Source organism: Lepus europaeus, chromosome 10 (assembly GCF_033115175.1).
Source record: "Lepus europaeus isolate LE1 chromosome 10, mLepTim1.pri, whole genome shotgun sequence".
Classification (NCBI taxonomy): domain Eukaryota; kingdom Metazoa; phylum Chordata; class Mammalia; order Lagomorpha; family Leporidae; genus Lepus; species Lepus europaeus.
In genome coordinates this window covers 12,129,791-12,143,549 of record NC_084836.1, presented here as the reverse complement: position 1 = coordinate 12,143,549, position 13,759 = coordinate 12,129,791, and the positions used below count along the sequence as shown (strand labels likewise).

The following is a 13,759-nucleotide window of genomic DNA, read 5'->3' as shown; positions in this document are numbered from 1 at the left end:
TGCCACTCCCAGAGCAGACAGCAGTCACAAATAGCGATGGCATATTAAGAATGTACACAGCCAATCTGGAAACCAAAAAGGGGAGGACAGCTCCTAGTTAGCCACAGCAATGCTAACCTCACTGGTAATAACAAGCATGCTTCCTATGGATCCCAGGTAGCTGCCACATTCTCTGGCCACAAAGTAACACTCAAGAGCCCATGCTTCCTTGGTCAGATTAAAAAAAAAAAAAAAAAAAAAAGACAAAACATAGCGGGAGGGGAGGTGCAGGGAGAAAGCCATCCACACAAGCTACAAATCCTCCTGAAATGCACTGAGGCCATGCAGAGCTGAAAGATGGGTCAAGGCCCTCTTCCCCCTGGGCCTTAGGAGTTCAGAAAAGGACTAGGAGGAGAACAAAGCTCTCTTGGAGGTCAAGGCTCCATCCCCATCCTTGCCTGCGCCTATCTGAAGCTCAGTGCCATCAAGTGACCACACAGAGGCTCTATGGACGGCGGAGCCAGCGTTTTCAATGGCAGCCCCTGCCCGTGACTACCTACAGCTCCAGCCTGCCCAAAATCACTTCCCCCGCCTTCCACACCTCGCCTCAGGTTCCACTCCCATGACAAATCTCTTCTTGGAAATTTTCTTGAGAGAGAAAGGATCAAAAATACAACAAAAACAGCAAGAGGCCCTGGACAGTTCCAGTTCCGTGAAGGCAGAGCCAGGAGTCAAACATGACTTGGGATTTTTTGCCCCAGCATCTCACACACACCACCCCTACTGCACACCCAGACAGAACAAGACGAACTCTGTCTCTGTAATCACCGGCACTCAGAACCCTGGAAACGCTTACCTAACTCATTGTACTTAAACCACTTTTGTTCTCGATCTGTTATTCTGAGAGGTAGGAATATGAGGGTGGTTAAGGAGCTCACGGAAGTGGGTGGAGCTAGGAGAGGTATCTCCAGAAGAACCGTGGTTAAAGAAGCAATCTGTCAAGAATGAGTAAGTTAGGAGGTAGGTTAGTGGCGATGACAGTTTATGTAAGAATTACACTCCTTTCTGTAACAGAGTTGGATATGTAGCTCCATGGAAGGCAAGCCTAGTGGGTTACTGGCTAAAATACTGAAGTTTCTGCTTGAAAAGTCCTTGGTTTCACCTAACAAGTGATGCTCCCCCAAGTGTCCATCATGATTATGCTAATCAAATACTTTCAAACACAATAAAGGAACTGGCCATGAAAAGATTTCCCTTGAATTCCCTTCATAAAATAAACACCCCTCCATAGCCTAAACAATTACTTATCTTAAATTAATTGGTTTTAACGGAAGGCCAGATTTTATATACCAATGTCTCCTAAAATACGAAGCACTCCTGCACTCAACTTCAGTGTTGAAATCACAATGTCACCAAACGCCTACTCACACTTGCACTTGCTGCAGATCTCCTTCTCATAAGCCATGCGATGGTGAGTGAGGAACCTTCTTCCCAGCAACCCACAAGCTGGAAGGCATACAAACAAGTCGGTTTGCATTTTTCCTGATTTCTCTACTACATTCTTGTTCCAAAGATCCTTCCGTTCATAGTCACGGGGCAGCTCCCTTACGAGGTACAGCCCAGGCTTGGCCAAGTCGTGAAGGCCCAACTCAGCTTTCACCCACTAAATTTTTCAACAATTGAAATTTTCAGTATTTTTTTTCTTTAATCACAAAGCACTTGGATCTAAAAACAGCAGGCAAGGAGGAGTGCAACATTCCAGGTCCAACAGGTCTGCACAACGCCTGGGAAGCAAGGAGGCAAGCTCAGCGGCCTACTGAGAACAGCCTGATAGAGGAGAGCAAGGCAAAAACTTCATGCAAGTAAAATTAAAGGACAAGCTTATTTTGCCTCCTCCCCATAGACATACATAGTTATTCTCCGAATATACATCTTCCATGAACTTTCTGAAGACCCCTTGTAACAAGAGGACCCCACGTGCAGTCTGCATCGTGCAGAAGCTGTGCATAGCAAAGACATTGTGAGTTTTGTCCTCAGTGTTGCACACTCGCAGTGTTTTCCATTTTGAGTATACCTTTGAACTGGCCAGGGCTCTTTCTATTTCACAGCAAGAAAGCTTAAAAATAAATCAATCAATCCTGGAGCGGTATGAGCTTTGCCATTAACTAGCTCACACAAGCCCCCTTTCCTCCCTGGGTCTCTAAATCCCAACTTACAAGACAAACAATGCACTTTTGTAAAGGAGACGGTGCCTGAAGCTCAGATATGTCAAGCAGTATAATTTCACAGGCAAGTTAGCACAGGAGCACGCAAGAGGGGACCCAGGATCTCCAGGTTGTACTTAAGAAACCAGGTCTTTCACTCAATAGGAGACTGGATGATACAAAGGGAACATGCCCATGGCAAACACAAACACAGGCTGCTGACTCCACCTACCATGCATTTTCTTTTTTAATATTATTATTTGACAGGTAGAGTTATAGACAATGAGAAAGAGAGACAGAGAAAGGTCTTCCTTCCATTGGTTCACCCCCCAAATGGCTGCTACGGCCGGTGCTGCGCCAATCCAAAGCCAGGAGCCAGGTGCTTCCTCCTGATCTCCCATGCAGGTGCAGGGGCCCAAGCACTTGGGCAATCCTCCACTGCCTTCCCTGGCCACAGCAGAGAGCTGGACTGGAAGAGGAGCAGCTGGGACTAGAATCCGGCGCCCATATGGGATGCCGGCACCGCAGGTGGAGAATTAACCTAGTGAGCCACAGCACTGGCCCCCTGCCCTGCACTTTTACAAACCATGTATTCTTGGTCCTGGAGATCACTGTTGAAACCGATTTTTCCAGTCTTTTTTTTTTTTTTTTTTTTTTTTTTTGACAGGCAGAGTAGACAGTGAGAGAGAAAGGTCTTCCTTTTCCGTTGGTTCACCCTCTAATGGCCGCTGCGGCCGGTGCACCATGCTGATCTGAAGCCAGGAGCCAGGTGCTTCTCCTGGTCTCCCATGTGGGTGCAAGGCCCAAGGACTTGGGCCATCCTCCACTGCACTCCCAGGCCACAGCAGAGAACTGGCCTGGAAGAGAAGCGACCAGGACAGAATCCAGCGCCCGGACCAGGACTAGAACCCGGGGTGCCGGCACTGCAGGCGGAGGATTAGCCTCGTGAGCCGTGGCGCTGGCCAACCGATTTTTCCAGTCTCTCCAATATCCTCCATGATGTTACAGTTGCTTTGCTTCCTTCCCTTATAGTTTTCACATTTTCACACACACACACACACACACACATGGGTATTTCAGAAGTTCATGGAAAATGTAATTTAATATGGCAGCATCCCATACCACAGAACCTAGGTTAGAGTGTCTGCTGCTCCCAGTCCCAGCTTCCTGAAAAGGCACAAGCTTGGAGGCAGCAGCTGATGGCTCAAGTGCTCGGGTTCCTGTCACCCATCTGGGACATCACACTGAGTTCCTAGCTTCTAGCTTCCATCTGGCTTAGCCCCAGTGCTGTGAACATGTGGCAAGTGGACTGGTAGATGGGAGCTCTCTCATTGTCTGCCTGTGCCTTTCAAAGAAACAATGAATTTTTAAAAATAAAATACATGTCTTTAAAAAATAAAAGTTTACTGGAGTAAAAAAAAAAAATTATTGAGAGGTTGGCTTTTAACAGAGCAGCTAAGAAGTCACCTGAGATGCCTGACTCTCACATTAGAATGTCTAGTTGAAGTCCTAGCTCTGCTTCCAATCCAGCTTCCTACTAATGTGCACCCTAGGAAGATGCACCCCAGCAGGTGATGGCTCAAGTAACTGGGTCCCTGTCTCCCACCTGGGAGACCTGGAAGGACTTCCTGGCTTCTGGTTTTGACCTGGCCAAGACCTGGATGTCGCAGGTATTTGGGGGAGTGAATAGTGGATAGAAGCTCTCTAACTGGGCCGGCGCCACGGCTCAATAGGCTAATCCTCCGCCTGCAGTGCCTGCACACCAGGTTCTAGTCCCAGTTGCTCCTCTTCCAGTCCAGCTCTCTGCTGTGGCCAGGGAAGGCAGTGGAGGATGGCCCAAGTCCTTGGGCCCTGCACAAGCATGGGAGACCAGGAGAAGCACCTGGCTCCTGCCTTCGGATCAGTGTGGTGCACCGGCCATTGGAGGGTGAACCAACGGCAAAGGAAGACCTTTCTGTCTCTCTCTCTCACTGTCTACTCTGCCTCTCAAAAAAAAAAAGAAAAAAAGAAGCTCTCTAACTGCATGCTGTGTGTGTATATATATTTCAAATTAAATGAAAACAAAAGTTCTAAAGAATATTTTGTAATTCATGCATTTAAGATCTGTTTATTTGAAAGGCAACGTGAGGCAGAAAGGGAGAGAGAGCGATATTCCATCCACTGGTTCACTCCCTAAATGGCCACAACAGCCAGGGCTGGGTCAGGTAGAAGCCAGGAGCCAGGAACTTCTTCTGGGTCTCTCACGTAGGTGCACGTGGACCACTTTCCAGTGCTTTCCCAAGTACATTAGCAGGGAGCTGGATTGAAAGTGGAACAGCTAGGACTCAAACCAGTGCTCCTGCATGGGTTGCTGGAATTGCAAATGGTGGTGTAAACACAGTCCTGATACTTTCTGAAGACCTCTTACACGCACGGATTTCAAAAGTTTTCTGTGCCAAAATAAAGTTATCTTTAACAAAAAAAAAAAAAATATTTATTTGAAAGGCAGAGTGACAGTGAGAGAGTGAGAGAGAGAGAGAGAGAGAAAGAATCTTCCATCTGCTGGTTCACTCCCAGGATGGCTCCAACAGGTGGAGTGGGCCAGGCTGAAGGCAGGAGCCAGGCCCTCCATCCAGGTCTCCCTCATGGGTAGCCAGGAACTCAGAGCCATTATCTGCTGCTCCCCAGGTACTTTAGAGAGAAGATGGACTGGAAGCCCAATAGCCAGGACTTGAACCAGCACCCTGACATGGAATACAGGCATCCCAAGCAGCAGCTTACCCGCTGTATCACGATGACTGCCCTAATACACTAATCTTTTAATGTCACCTCCCACTTACTTTCTGAAATGCCCTCAGTATGCACACACATGGGCACAGACTCCCGTTCTCAGTATTACAAAACCCTTCTTTTTCCAACAGCGGGGAAAGTTTTGGCCAGAAATGAAATGATTATAATAGAAGAACCTCGTTTAAGTGTTAAACATGACCATAACTCTACCCAGAAGCAAATCTGACAAAATGGAATTGGTTCTTACAGAGAAGGGGGTTTTTTTCATACTATATCATTTGTCAAGTAACATTGTCATTTTTCCCACTGCTGCATAATCACATAATGAAAGCCCCAGATGTAATTCATGTACACAAGAGGGCAGGCTTAGGGTTGATAAGGGACCCTTTCTTTATTTGCATTGCTAATAGGTTTTTAAAGAACAGGCAAAATGCTGTATGTGGAAGGATAATGGACAAAACAGAAAATTTCTTTTTCTGTTTTTAATAACGACGTGGGATAATCAACTCTTCTTGGGTCTTATCCAGCAGGCAGCTGGGACACAATCCTTAGCACGGAATCCTATGAAATTATTTGACTTCTGACCCCATGCTTCCTTCTGCCAGCATGGCTCACCCTCCAGCCACACTAACTACCGTGAGCCCGCTAGACACAATACGTACCTTCAGGTGCCCATGCAGTTCTGTCTGCCTGGGACTCCCCTTGCTATTCTCCTAACAAGCCCAAACCCATCCTCGGAACAACCAGAAGGGCAGTAAACAGCTGCTGGAAACAGCTGGGTGTTCACCTGGGCACCAGCCAGTAAACTAAATGCAGAGGCTCTATAACCTAGGCACAGGTGGGGTACCTGCCATAGATGGCCAACTACTATTTGTCCCACCAGAAGAAAAGTCATTCAATTGAAATTTTACTCTACTGGCCACTGTCTCCAGACATCAGTAGGACAGGGAAAAGCTAAGAACTTCTCCATGCCCAATTAACCCAGCATGGAGAAGCCAAGTCTGGTCAACGGCAGCAGATTCTGAGAAGTGGCTGCATCCCCAAAGGGTGTCAATGGCAGGTGTTTGAGAGTCTTAGACCCTCTGCCCAGTACATTCCCTCTTCTCTGAAACTCTGGCCACAGACACCTTCACATTGCTCATGAACCCTAAGGAGAACCTGCCTCCTGCCTCAACGTACCCCTCTACCTCTGCCATCTGACTTCCTTCAAAATTGCAAGACTTCATCCATGCCTCGAGACCACAGGACCAGCTTGTTAGGAGTGTGGGCTCAGTGGCAAAAGTGATGGTATTCTCCTGTTCCAATCTCTTACCCTCTTGGCTTAGCCATGAGAATCTATAAAACCTTAAGAGTAGAAATAAAACTTTATGCTGACCATTCTTGCCATGGACCTCAATAATAACTCCCCTCACACTATCAAAATATACACTATACATATGGGCAAAGGGTCACCAATGTGGCCTACCAGACCCCGAAGTTCAAGGACGCATAAAAACACATGTAAAAAGGTGTGTAGGTGCGGAGAGCATAGTCTAGTTCCACAGGCCGAACTGGGCCTTTCAGAACCCAGCTAAGACCTAAATCTCGGTGGCATTTGCCTTGTGTGTGTGTGAGGGTGCACCACAGTATTCTGAAACGGGCTGTCTCTTGTCCCTCTCAGCCTTCCTGTCTTCCCTCACCACAGTCAGCTCTGACAAGACTTGGCTATTGTGGGTACCATGGGCCTAGGCAACCAGGCTTTGCTCTGTAGGAAACAGAATCTTCTAATTCTGCAGGAAGAATTCCAGATACTAATGATGTAATACTTGACCACGCAGAGGGTATCTGAGATGCAAGTGTGACCGCTGTCAAGTGCCACGTCCACGTGAGGTACATGCTGTCGAGCGGATAGGAGTGCATCTAGAGAGCTCATGATGTAGTGTGAGTTTACCAGGACGGCGTGGGGTGTGCAATCCAAAAACCAAGAGGGGAAGTTTCAGTTTCAAACTGCTAGAGAATTGCAAGCTGGCACGGTCTCATGTCCAAAGGGTACAGTTGACGGGAGAGCCTTTTCACTCCAAATGCAGAATCCTTATACTCCTAGAGATTTTAACTGGATCTCTTCAGCATTTCACTTGCCTGTCAACGGGATCAGCACTGTCAAAAGAACACTTCAGAGGGGAGCAGGCCGATCACTTGGGCACGCGGAATCCACATTACCACAAGCACATACTGGGTACCAAACGGTAGTTTCACGATTCCCAAAGATAAACCACGGTGCTTGTGTTTTGGGCATCGCCGGTGGAACAGAAAACTAGTCCCCCTAGTGCCCTGCCGCTGTAGGTGACTGAACCACGCAGGCACCACAGGATGCATCCACTGGAAAGCATAGCTCGGGAATCCAGAAGCAGAGCAAACCTCCACAACCTTGCCGAGCGGCGGAAGCGCTGGGAGACAAGGAGCTCTCTTTCATTCCTAAGGCCCTTGCAGTTACGGTGCAAACGCCAGGAGAACCTGCAACAGCTCACATCACAAAGGCGAGCCACAACCCAGCACGCTTGGCTGAGTGGCACGCTTCAGCCGCAGCCCCGGTCTGGGGCCGAGCGATGCCATCTTTCTAACACCTCCCAATCCTACCGGCCGACTCTGCATCTTGTCCTCACCTCTCTAGAAAACCCGCTTAGATCTCCATCCTGACGACTTTTTCCTGTCTGTCCCACTCCGTTTTCTTCCTGGCTTGGTATTAACAGGGCCAGGCTCAGACAACGTTGTGTTCTCCTCAAGCAATTTTCACCGGAGTAAAAGCACTCTTGAAAAAGAAAGGCCGGCTAAGAGATGTGTGAAACCTTAAAGCGCTTGGGATGTTTTAATTTTTTTTCTTGCAGTGAGGACCCAACACACAGGTGAGTAATTCATTCACGACACCCATGTGTGGGCAAGGGAAAAGGAACCACTACTTGTTCCCCACCTTAATTTAGAAGCTTCCTTATCTCAAGTCTATCAGAGCCGACTTCTGGAAGACAGGAGAGGGAGAAAGAAAGAAATGCACGAGATGACCGCTCCATGGAGTGATACTGGGGGCCTCCAGCTGTGTCGGAGCGAGAAGCCCCCCCCCCAGCCCCCCTCCCACTCCCCCCGAAGGAAACAGAAGGCTCCACGCTCGCTCAGGGCACTTACATAAGACCCTGGAAAACTTCCTGTGACATTCACGGAAAATGTAGCCAGCTATTCTGCTCCCTCAGGAGATCATTTTAATGGACTGAGTTGCAAAACTCACGGATTCGAAATTCAGCAGAAACCTGCTCAGGCGAGGTGCATCAGTACAGGGACGAGAAAAATCCATCCCCATTAAACAGGGTCACCCGGGGTGGGGGTGGGGGGAGACCGATTCAGCGCGCGGGAGACAACCTGCTCTCTTCGAGGTGACCCATTTAAAATGGGACCGTTCCGGGGGAAGCTCCTAGCTCTAATACATCTCAGACAGGCAAGAACTGGGGCTCCTGGGGAGGAACATTTAAAAGCAGACAATAAGGCAAGGCACAAAACACCTTCAGGGTGCACAAACTTCGGAGTCGTGGCTCCAACCCTCTGAAGCCTGGGTCCATCCGGACACGGAGGCTGGACTCCAGCAGCCTTGTCTAAGGGGAGGGACACGCTGGTGGGGCTGGTTCCCTCCCCGCCACCCTCACACACACACACACAGCCGCTGAGCACCCACTCTATCCTGAAGAGGGACTTGGAAACAGTGGCTGCTCACCCCCAAACCGGCCACTGCGCAACAAGGAGCAAAGAAAAGTTCTCCAGAGCACCACGCCAGGAGAGGCAGGTGACACCCGCCCAGACGGGCCTCTCCAGTCACAACAGGGCCCCCAAAAGCACAGGTGCTCACAGCTAGCGGGGGCGAGGGGCCGGCCGGGAGCGCGCCAAGGTGCGCGCCCTTCTCCTCCCAGGGAAACTCCGTCTGGCTCGCTCCCTGGCAGCAGCCGGTGCGCCTAGGAACGGGGAGCCCCGGTCCCGCGGACGTAGGAGACTCGGGGACGCACTCGCCAGCCCCCACTGGACTCCTCGCGCGGGCAGCTCCGGATGTGCCCGCGCACCCTCCCCCTCGGCCGGGATCCTGAGCACAGGAGTCCCAGCCAACAGGTTCGGAGAACTTGTCCGGCGCTGCTCCCACGGCACCCCAGGCTCTTACCTCGGCCGTGATCGCCGCCGAGCAGACGGAGACCGCGCGCGAGCTGGGCGGCGCGGCCGCGGCGGCGGCGCCTACGAGGAGCTGCGGCTCCGGGTCCGGGTCCGGGTCCGGGCGGGCGCCACGCGCAGACTTCGGGGCGGACCCCGGCTCCAGACGCCGCAGGGAGGGCCCGGGTGGCCCCGGATGACCACTGTCCCTTCTTCCTCTTCCTCTAGCTCGGCTGCCTGCAGCTGCTCCCCGACCTACGGGCTCCCCCGAGCCAGGGGCGCCCCGCATGGGCAGGGGCCGGGGTCCGCCTCGGGGTGGCTCCGGCGAGCGGCCCCCCGGGAGCAGCTCCACCTCCCGCGCTCCTCGCCGCTTCGCCCCTTCAGGGCAGGGCCTGCCCGCAGCCGGCCCGGCGAGGCGAGCGCCGCCGCGCCCCCAGCTTCGGGCGCCCGGGCTCCGGAGCGGCGGCGGGGCAGGGGCAGCCCGGCCGGGCCAGGCGCCGAGCGCGGCCGCGGTTGCGGCCGGGTTCCTGAAGGGGGGGCGGCTGCAGCGGCCGCGGCGCCCCCTCCCCCCGGGCCTGCGCCGCCCGCCCGCCCGCGGCTCCGCGGGAAGGAGGCGCTGGAGTGGGCCTCGCCCCGGCCTGGGGCGCGGGGCCGGGGGCGCGGGGGCCGGGGAGGCGCCCCGGGAAGGTCACCGGTGCCGAGGCGCAGCGAGCCGAGCGCAGCGCGGTGGGTGCGGGGAGCCGAGGCGGGCGGCCCCAGGCGCCGCGAGCGCTCGCCGGCCTCGGCAGCCGCCGCCTCCGAGACGCGCCGAGCCGGCTTTCCGGAGCGCCAGGCGCTCGGTGCCGGGCGGCCGCTGCAGCCGCCTCCGGCCGCCGGGCGCCGCTGGCCGGAGCCGGCGCGCGATCCCCGCCTCCCGCGCCCCGCCGGGCGGGGGCCGCGGCGCTGGGCTGGCGGGAGGGGCGGGCGGGTGGTGCCGGGCTCCGGGCTCCGGGCTGGCCCCGCCGCCGCGTGCCCCGCGCGCCGGGCTCTCTCAGCAGCTGCAGTGACTGTGTGTCTGTGTCATGTCTGTGCGGCCGGGGGGGACCGCGAGCCGGGGCCGGGCTGCGAGCGGGGGCGGGGCCGGCGCCCGCCCGGGTGCCCGCCCCCGGCCCCGTGACCGCGCGGCCGGCCAATGGCGAGCGCCGCAGCCGCGCGGCCGAGGGCCCGCCCCGCCTCGGCCCCGCCCCCCGCCGGGCCCCGCCCCCACGCCGCCCAGCTCGCCCGCTCGCAGGCGGCTGCAACACCCGGAACGCGGAGCCCGGGCCGGGTCGCGAGGACCGGGTAGCCGGCCCGGCGCTGCCCGCCCTCCTCCCGCCCCCGGCCGCTCCCGGGCGCCTCGGGCTGGGCGTGCGGCGCTCGGAGAGGGGGGGAAGGGAAGCGGGTTGGGCCCGCAGCTGCCGCCGTGGGGACGCCTGCTCACCCGCTCCTTGCAAGGCGGCCGTCGTGGGGAGTGGGAAGTTTCCCTGCCTCCACCTCCGGCCCGGGGCGCCGCTCCTCTCGGAGGTGGGCAGGGTTCGGGGCAGTCCGAGGCTGCCGGGAGTCCAGCTGAAGGGCTCGGACAGCGTCCTCCCGGTTCCCAGAATCCTGTCCCGGGCTGTCAAACTGAATTTCTGCGCCCCCCGCAACCACACCACGCGCCCTCCCCGCCAGGGTCGCGGTCCCGCGCCTTCCTCCCTGGCCGGAGGACCCCCGCGCGCAGCACCCCCCATACGGAACGGACCTCCAGCCCCGGGCCCGGGCTCCAGAGCCTGGGGAGAAACCCGCGGGAGGAGGCGGCGGCGGGGACAGGGCGCGCGGGGACCCGCAGCTCGCAGTGGGCTCGGGGACGGGCTCCGGCGCGCAATCCAGCTCCCGGGTTTTCCGCAGCGCGGTCCCAGGGTTTCTGGGGTCCCCTTTCCCACCCCCACCAAGGTCCCCACCTGTCCCCAAGCCAGGCGGGCCGCGGGGCTCTCCGAGCTGCGGGACTCGGCCGCCCGAGTTCCGGGGCAGCGGAGACCAGGCCTCCGAGCTGGGGCGGCGCGCCGACCGCGCCCCCGGGGGTCGGGCTGGGCGCAGGGGGCTTGGGGCGCACCCTCCGCCGCCGGCCCCGGCTCCCGAGCGCCGTTTACCTAGTCCCGAGCCGGCCGCGGCGAGGCGAGCGCGCCGAGAAGGCGGGCGGCCGGGAGCCGCGCGCGGGACGGCTCAGCTGCGGCGCTGGGGTCCCGCCGTCTGGGCGCGCTCGCTGCGGGCAGAGCAGGTCCTATCTGGCCTGGATGCCATCGCCGCGCCAGGGGAGAACGCGGGGTGACAGACTCGGACCTGATACCCGGGCCACCATGCCAGAGCCGAAGTTGAGCGCCAAGCCGCTTAGCCCGAAGACCGCTCGGCTCCGCCTGGGGCGCGCGGCTCTGCTCCGGAGCGCGCTAAGAACAAGGGGATCGTTTTTATTTTTTTTATTTTTTATTTATTTATTTTTATTTTTTTTTTTTTGCCGCCCCAACCTCCTTCCTCCCGACTCCCTGCCTCCTCCCGCACCCCTCCCCACCCCCTCCCCGGAACCGGGTAAAGTTAAAGCGAGGATGTGCGCTTTTTGTTTCGTGTAGGGCTTTGCTTCCCCTCATTCGCGGTAGCAAATGCTTTAGTGCAATGCATTAGCATGTTAATTCGAGTAACGTGACAGGAAGGAAAGAGGGACCCGAGATTGACAGGCACAGGAAAAAGAATCCAACAGCATCAGAAACTACAAGGTAAGTATGTGGGAAACCTTGTGACCGGAGCGCGGTCCACTCCCTCGCTTGGATCTTAGGAAGATGGGACCGTGGCGGGGGAGCCAGCAGTGGCCACGCTGGGGAGTGGCATAGGCTGAAGATAGAATTCATTATGAGGGGATTTTGCGAATTTTATTTGCATTAGTCAGTAAGCACCTTAACAGTGGGAAAGCTTTGCTGCATCAGCTCGGGGTTGCATTTTTAATTTAGCTCTCAAAGACAGAGAGGTTGTCAGACTGAACCCTTGGCCAGCTAGCATCATGTCAGGCCCCACGCTTAGGAATTTCTGTGGAAAGTTGGGAAGCTCCAGAGCACCCCAGTTCAATCCGTTTAGGTTTATGGAAACACCTAAGGTTGGAAGCACTTCCCTAGGAGTTATAGCCTTTTGACACAAACCAAGATATAAATGTCTTGAAGGGATTCCAGGGATGACATAATATAGTATGAGGAATGCAGGGTGAAATATATAAGGTAATATATCTGTTATTTCTAAAGCAGCAGCACAGCTCTCGCTAAGCACCAAGAAATGAAAAAATATTGAGCCCTCTAAACCAACTATTATCTATTTATCTCCACCCAGCTATTGCACCTGTCAGTGAGGAGATTCAGAAAGGGCTCTGCTGTTTTATTAGGGTCAAGGAGACCTAATCCTAGGAAACCCGAGGTCTTAAAACAGCCACTAGGGGGCCCTAAAAGCATCTCAGAGAGGGAGAAGGAAAACGCTCTCAACCTGTTTCTCTGATCTCTTGTTCTCCGTGGCTGGTGGAACTAGAATCTAAAATCAAGAACGTGGCTTTGAGACGAATCGGACTTATGTGCTTTAAAAGACCTGCGTTCAGTTTTGAAGTAGTCAAGAGTTCGGCTTCCCAATTCTTTTCTCTCCTACCCCCACCCCAAATACAACCCAAAAGAAGCAACATTGTATCCATCAAGACAATGGCAATGATAGATGTCTTAAAGTCAATCCAATTAATTTTTTTTTAATTATTTTTTGACAGGCAGAGTGGACAGTGAGAGAGAGAGACAGAGAGAAAGGTCTTCCTTTGCCGTTGGTTCACCCTCCAATGGCCGCCGTGGCCGGCGCACCACGCTGATCCGAAGCCAGGATCCAGGTACTTCTCCTGGTCTCCCATGGGGTTCAGGGCCCAAGCACTTGAGCCATCCTCCACTGCACTCCCGGGCCATAGCAGAGAGCTGGCCTGGAAGAGGGGCAGCCAGGACAGAACCGGCGCCCGGACCGGGACTAGAACCCGGTGTGCCGGCGCCGCAAGGCGGAAGATTAGCCTAGTGAGCCGCAGCGCCGGCCAATCCAATTAATTTTACTGTACCCAAGGAGGCCCACTCCCTGAGATTTGGTGGGTGTTCTCTGGATCTTTCGTGTGTTCTTCAAGAGCTAAGGAGCAAGATGATTGAGACCTCTCGCAGGGAGAGTATTTAAAATATAAGTAAGGGATAGGCATTAAAGTGACATTGGAACACCTGGGTTTGAGTCCCAGCTCCAGCTCTTGACTCCAACTTCCTGAACATGCAGACCCTGGGAGGCAGCAGATGATGGTTCACTATTTCAGTTTGGGTCCCACCTGGTAGACTGAGTTTCTAGCTCCCAGCTCCCACCTGGGTCAGCCCCAGCCATTGCAGGCACCTGGGGAGTGAACCAGCAGATGAGAGCGCTCTCTGGGAACACCAGCATTAGGGCAGAGTCTAGGCCAGGGGGTAAGTCTTCAGTGCTGGGCTCCAGTGAAACAGTGAAGGGGTGGCTCCTGGAGGCAGGGCAGTGGCAGCTGGGCTGGTGAGAAAGGATAGAGTGGGAATAAGTACTGCAGGGGCTCCTTACCAGCCAGCATGGAAACATGGTATCATAAC

At 54.9% G+C, this 13,759-nt stretch overlaps 1 protein-coding gene across 1 annotated transcript in view; it reads right to left on the bottom strand.

Annotated features, from left to right (window-relative positions):
- LARGE1 (LARGE xylosyl- and glucuronyltransferase 1) overlaps window positions 1-9,444 on the bottom strand; it is a 570,843-nt gene extending 561,399 nt beyond the window's left edge. Inside the window, exon 1 of the mRNA XM_062202942.1 lies at window positions 9,124-9,444. The gene's annotated coding sequence lies outside the window, so the exon portion shown is untranslated. The remainder of the gene's footprint in view (window positions 1-9,123) is intronic.
- Between the last annotated feature and the right edge of the window lie 4,315 nt (window positions 9,445-13,759).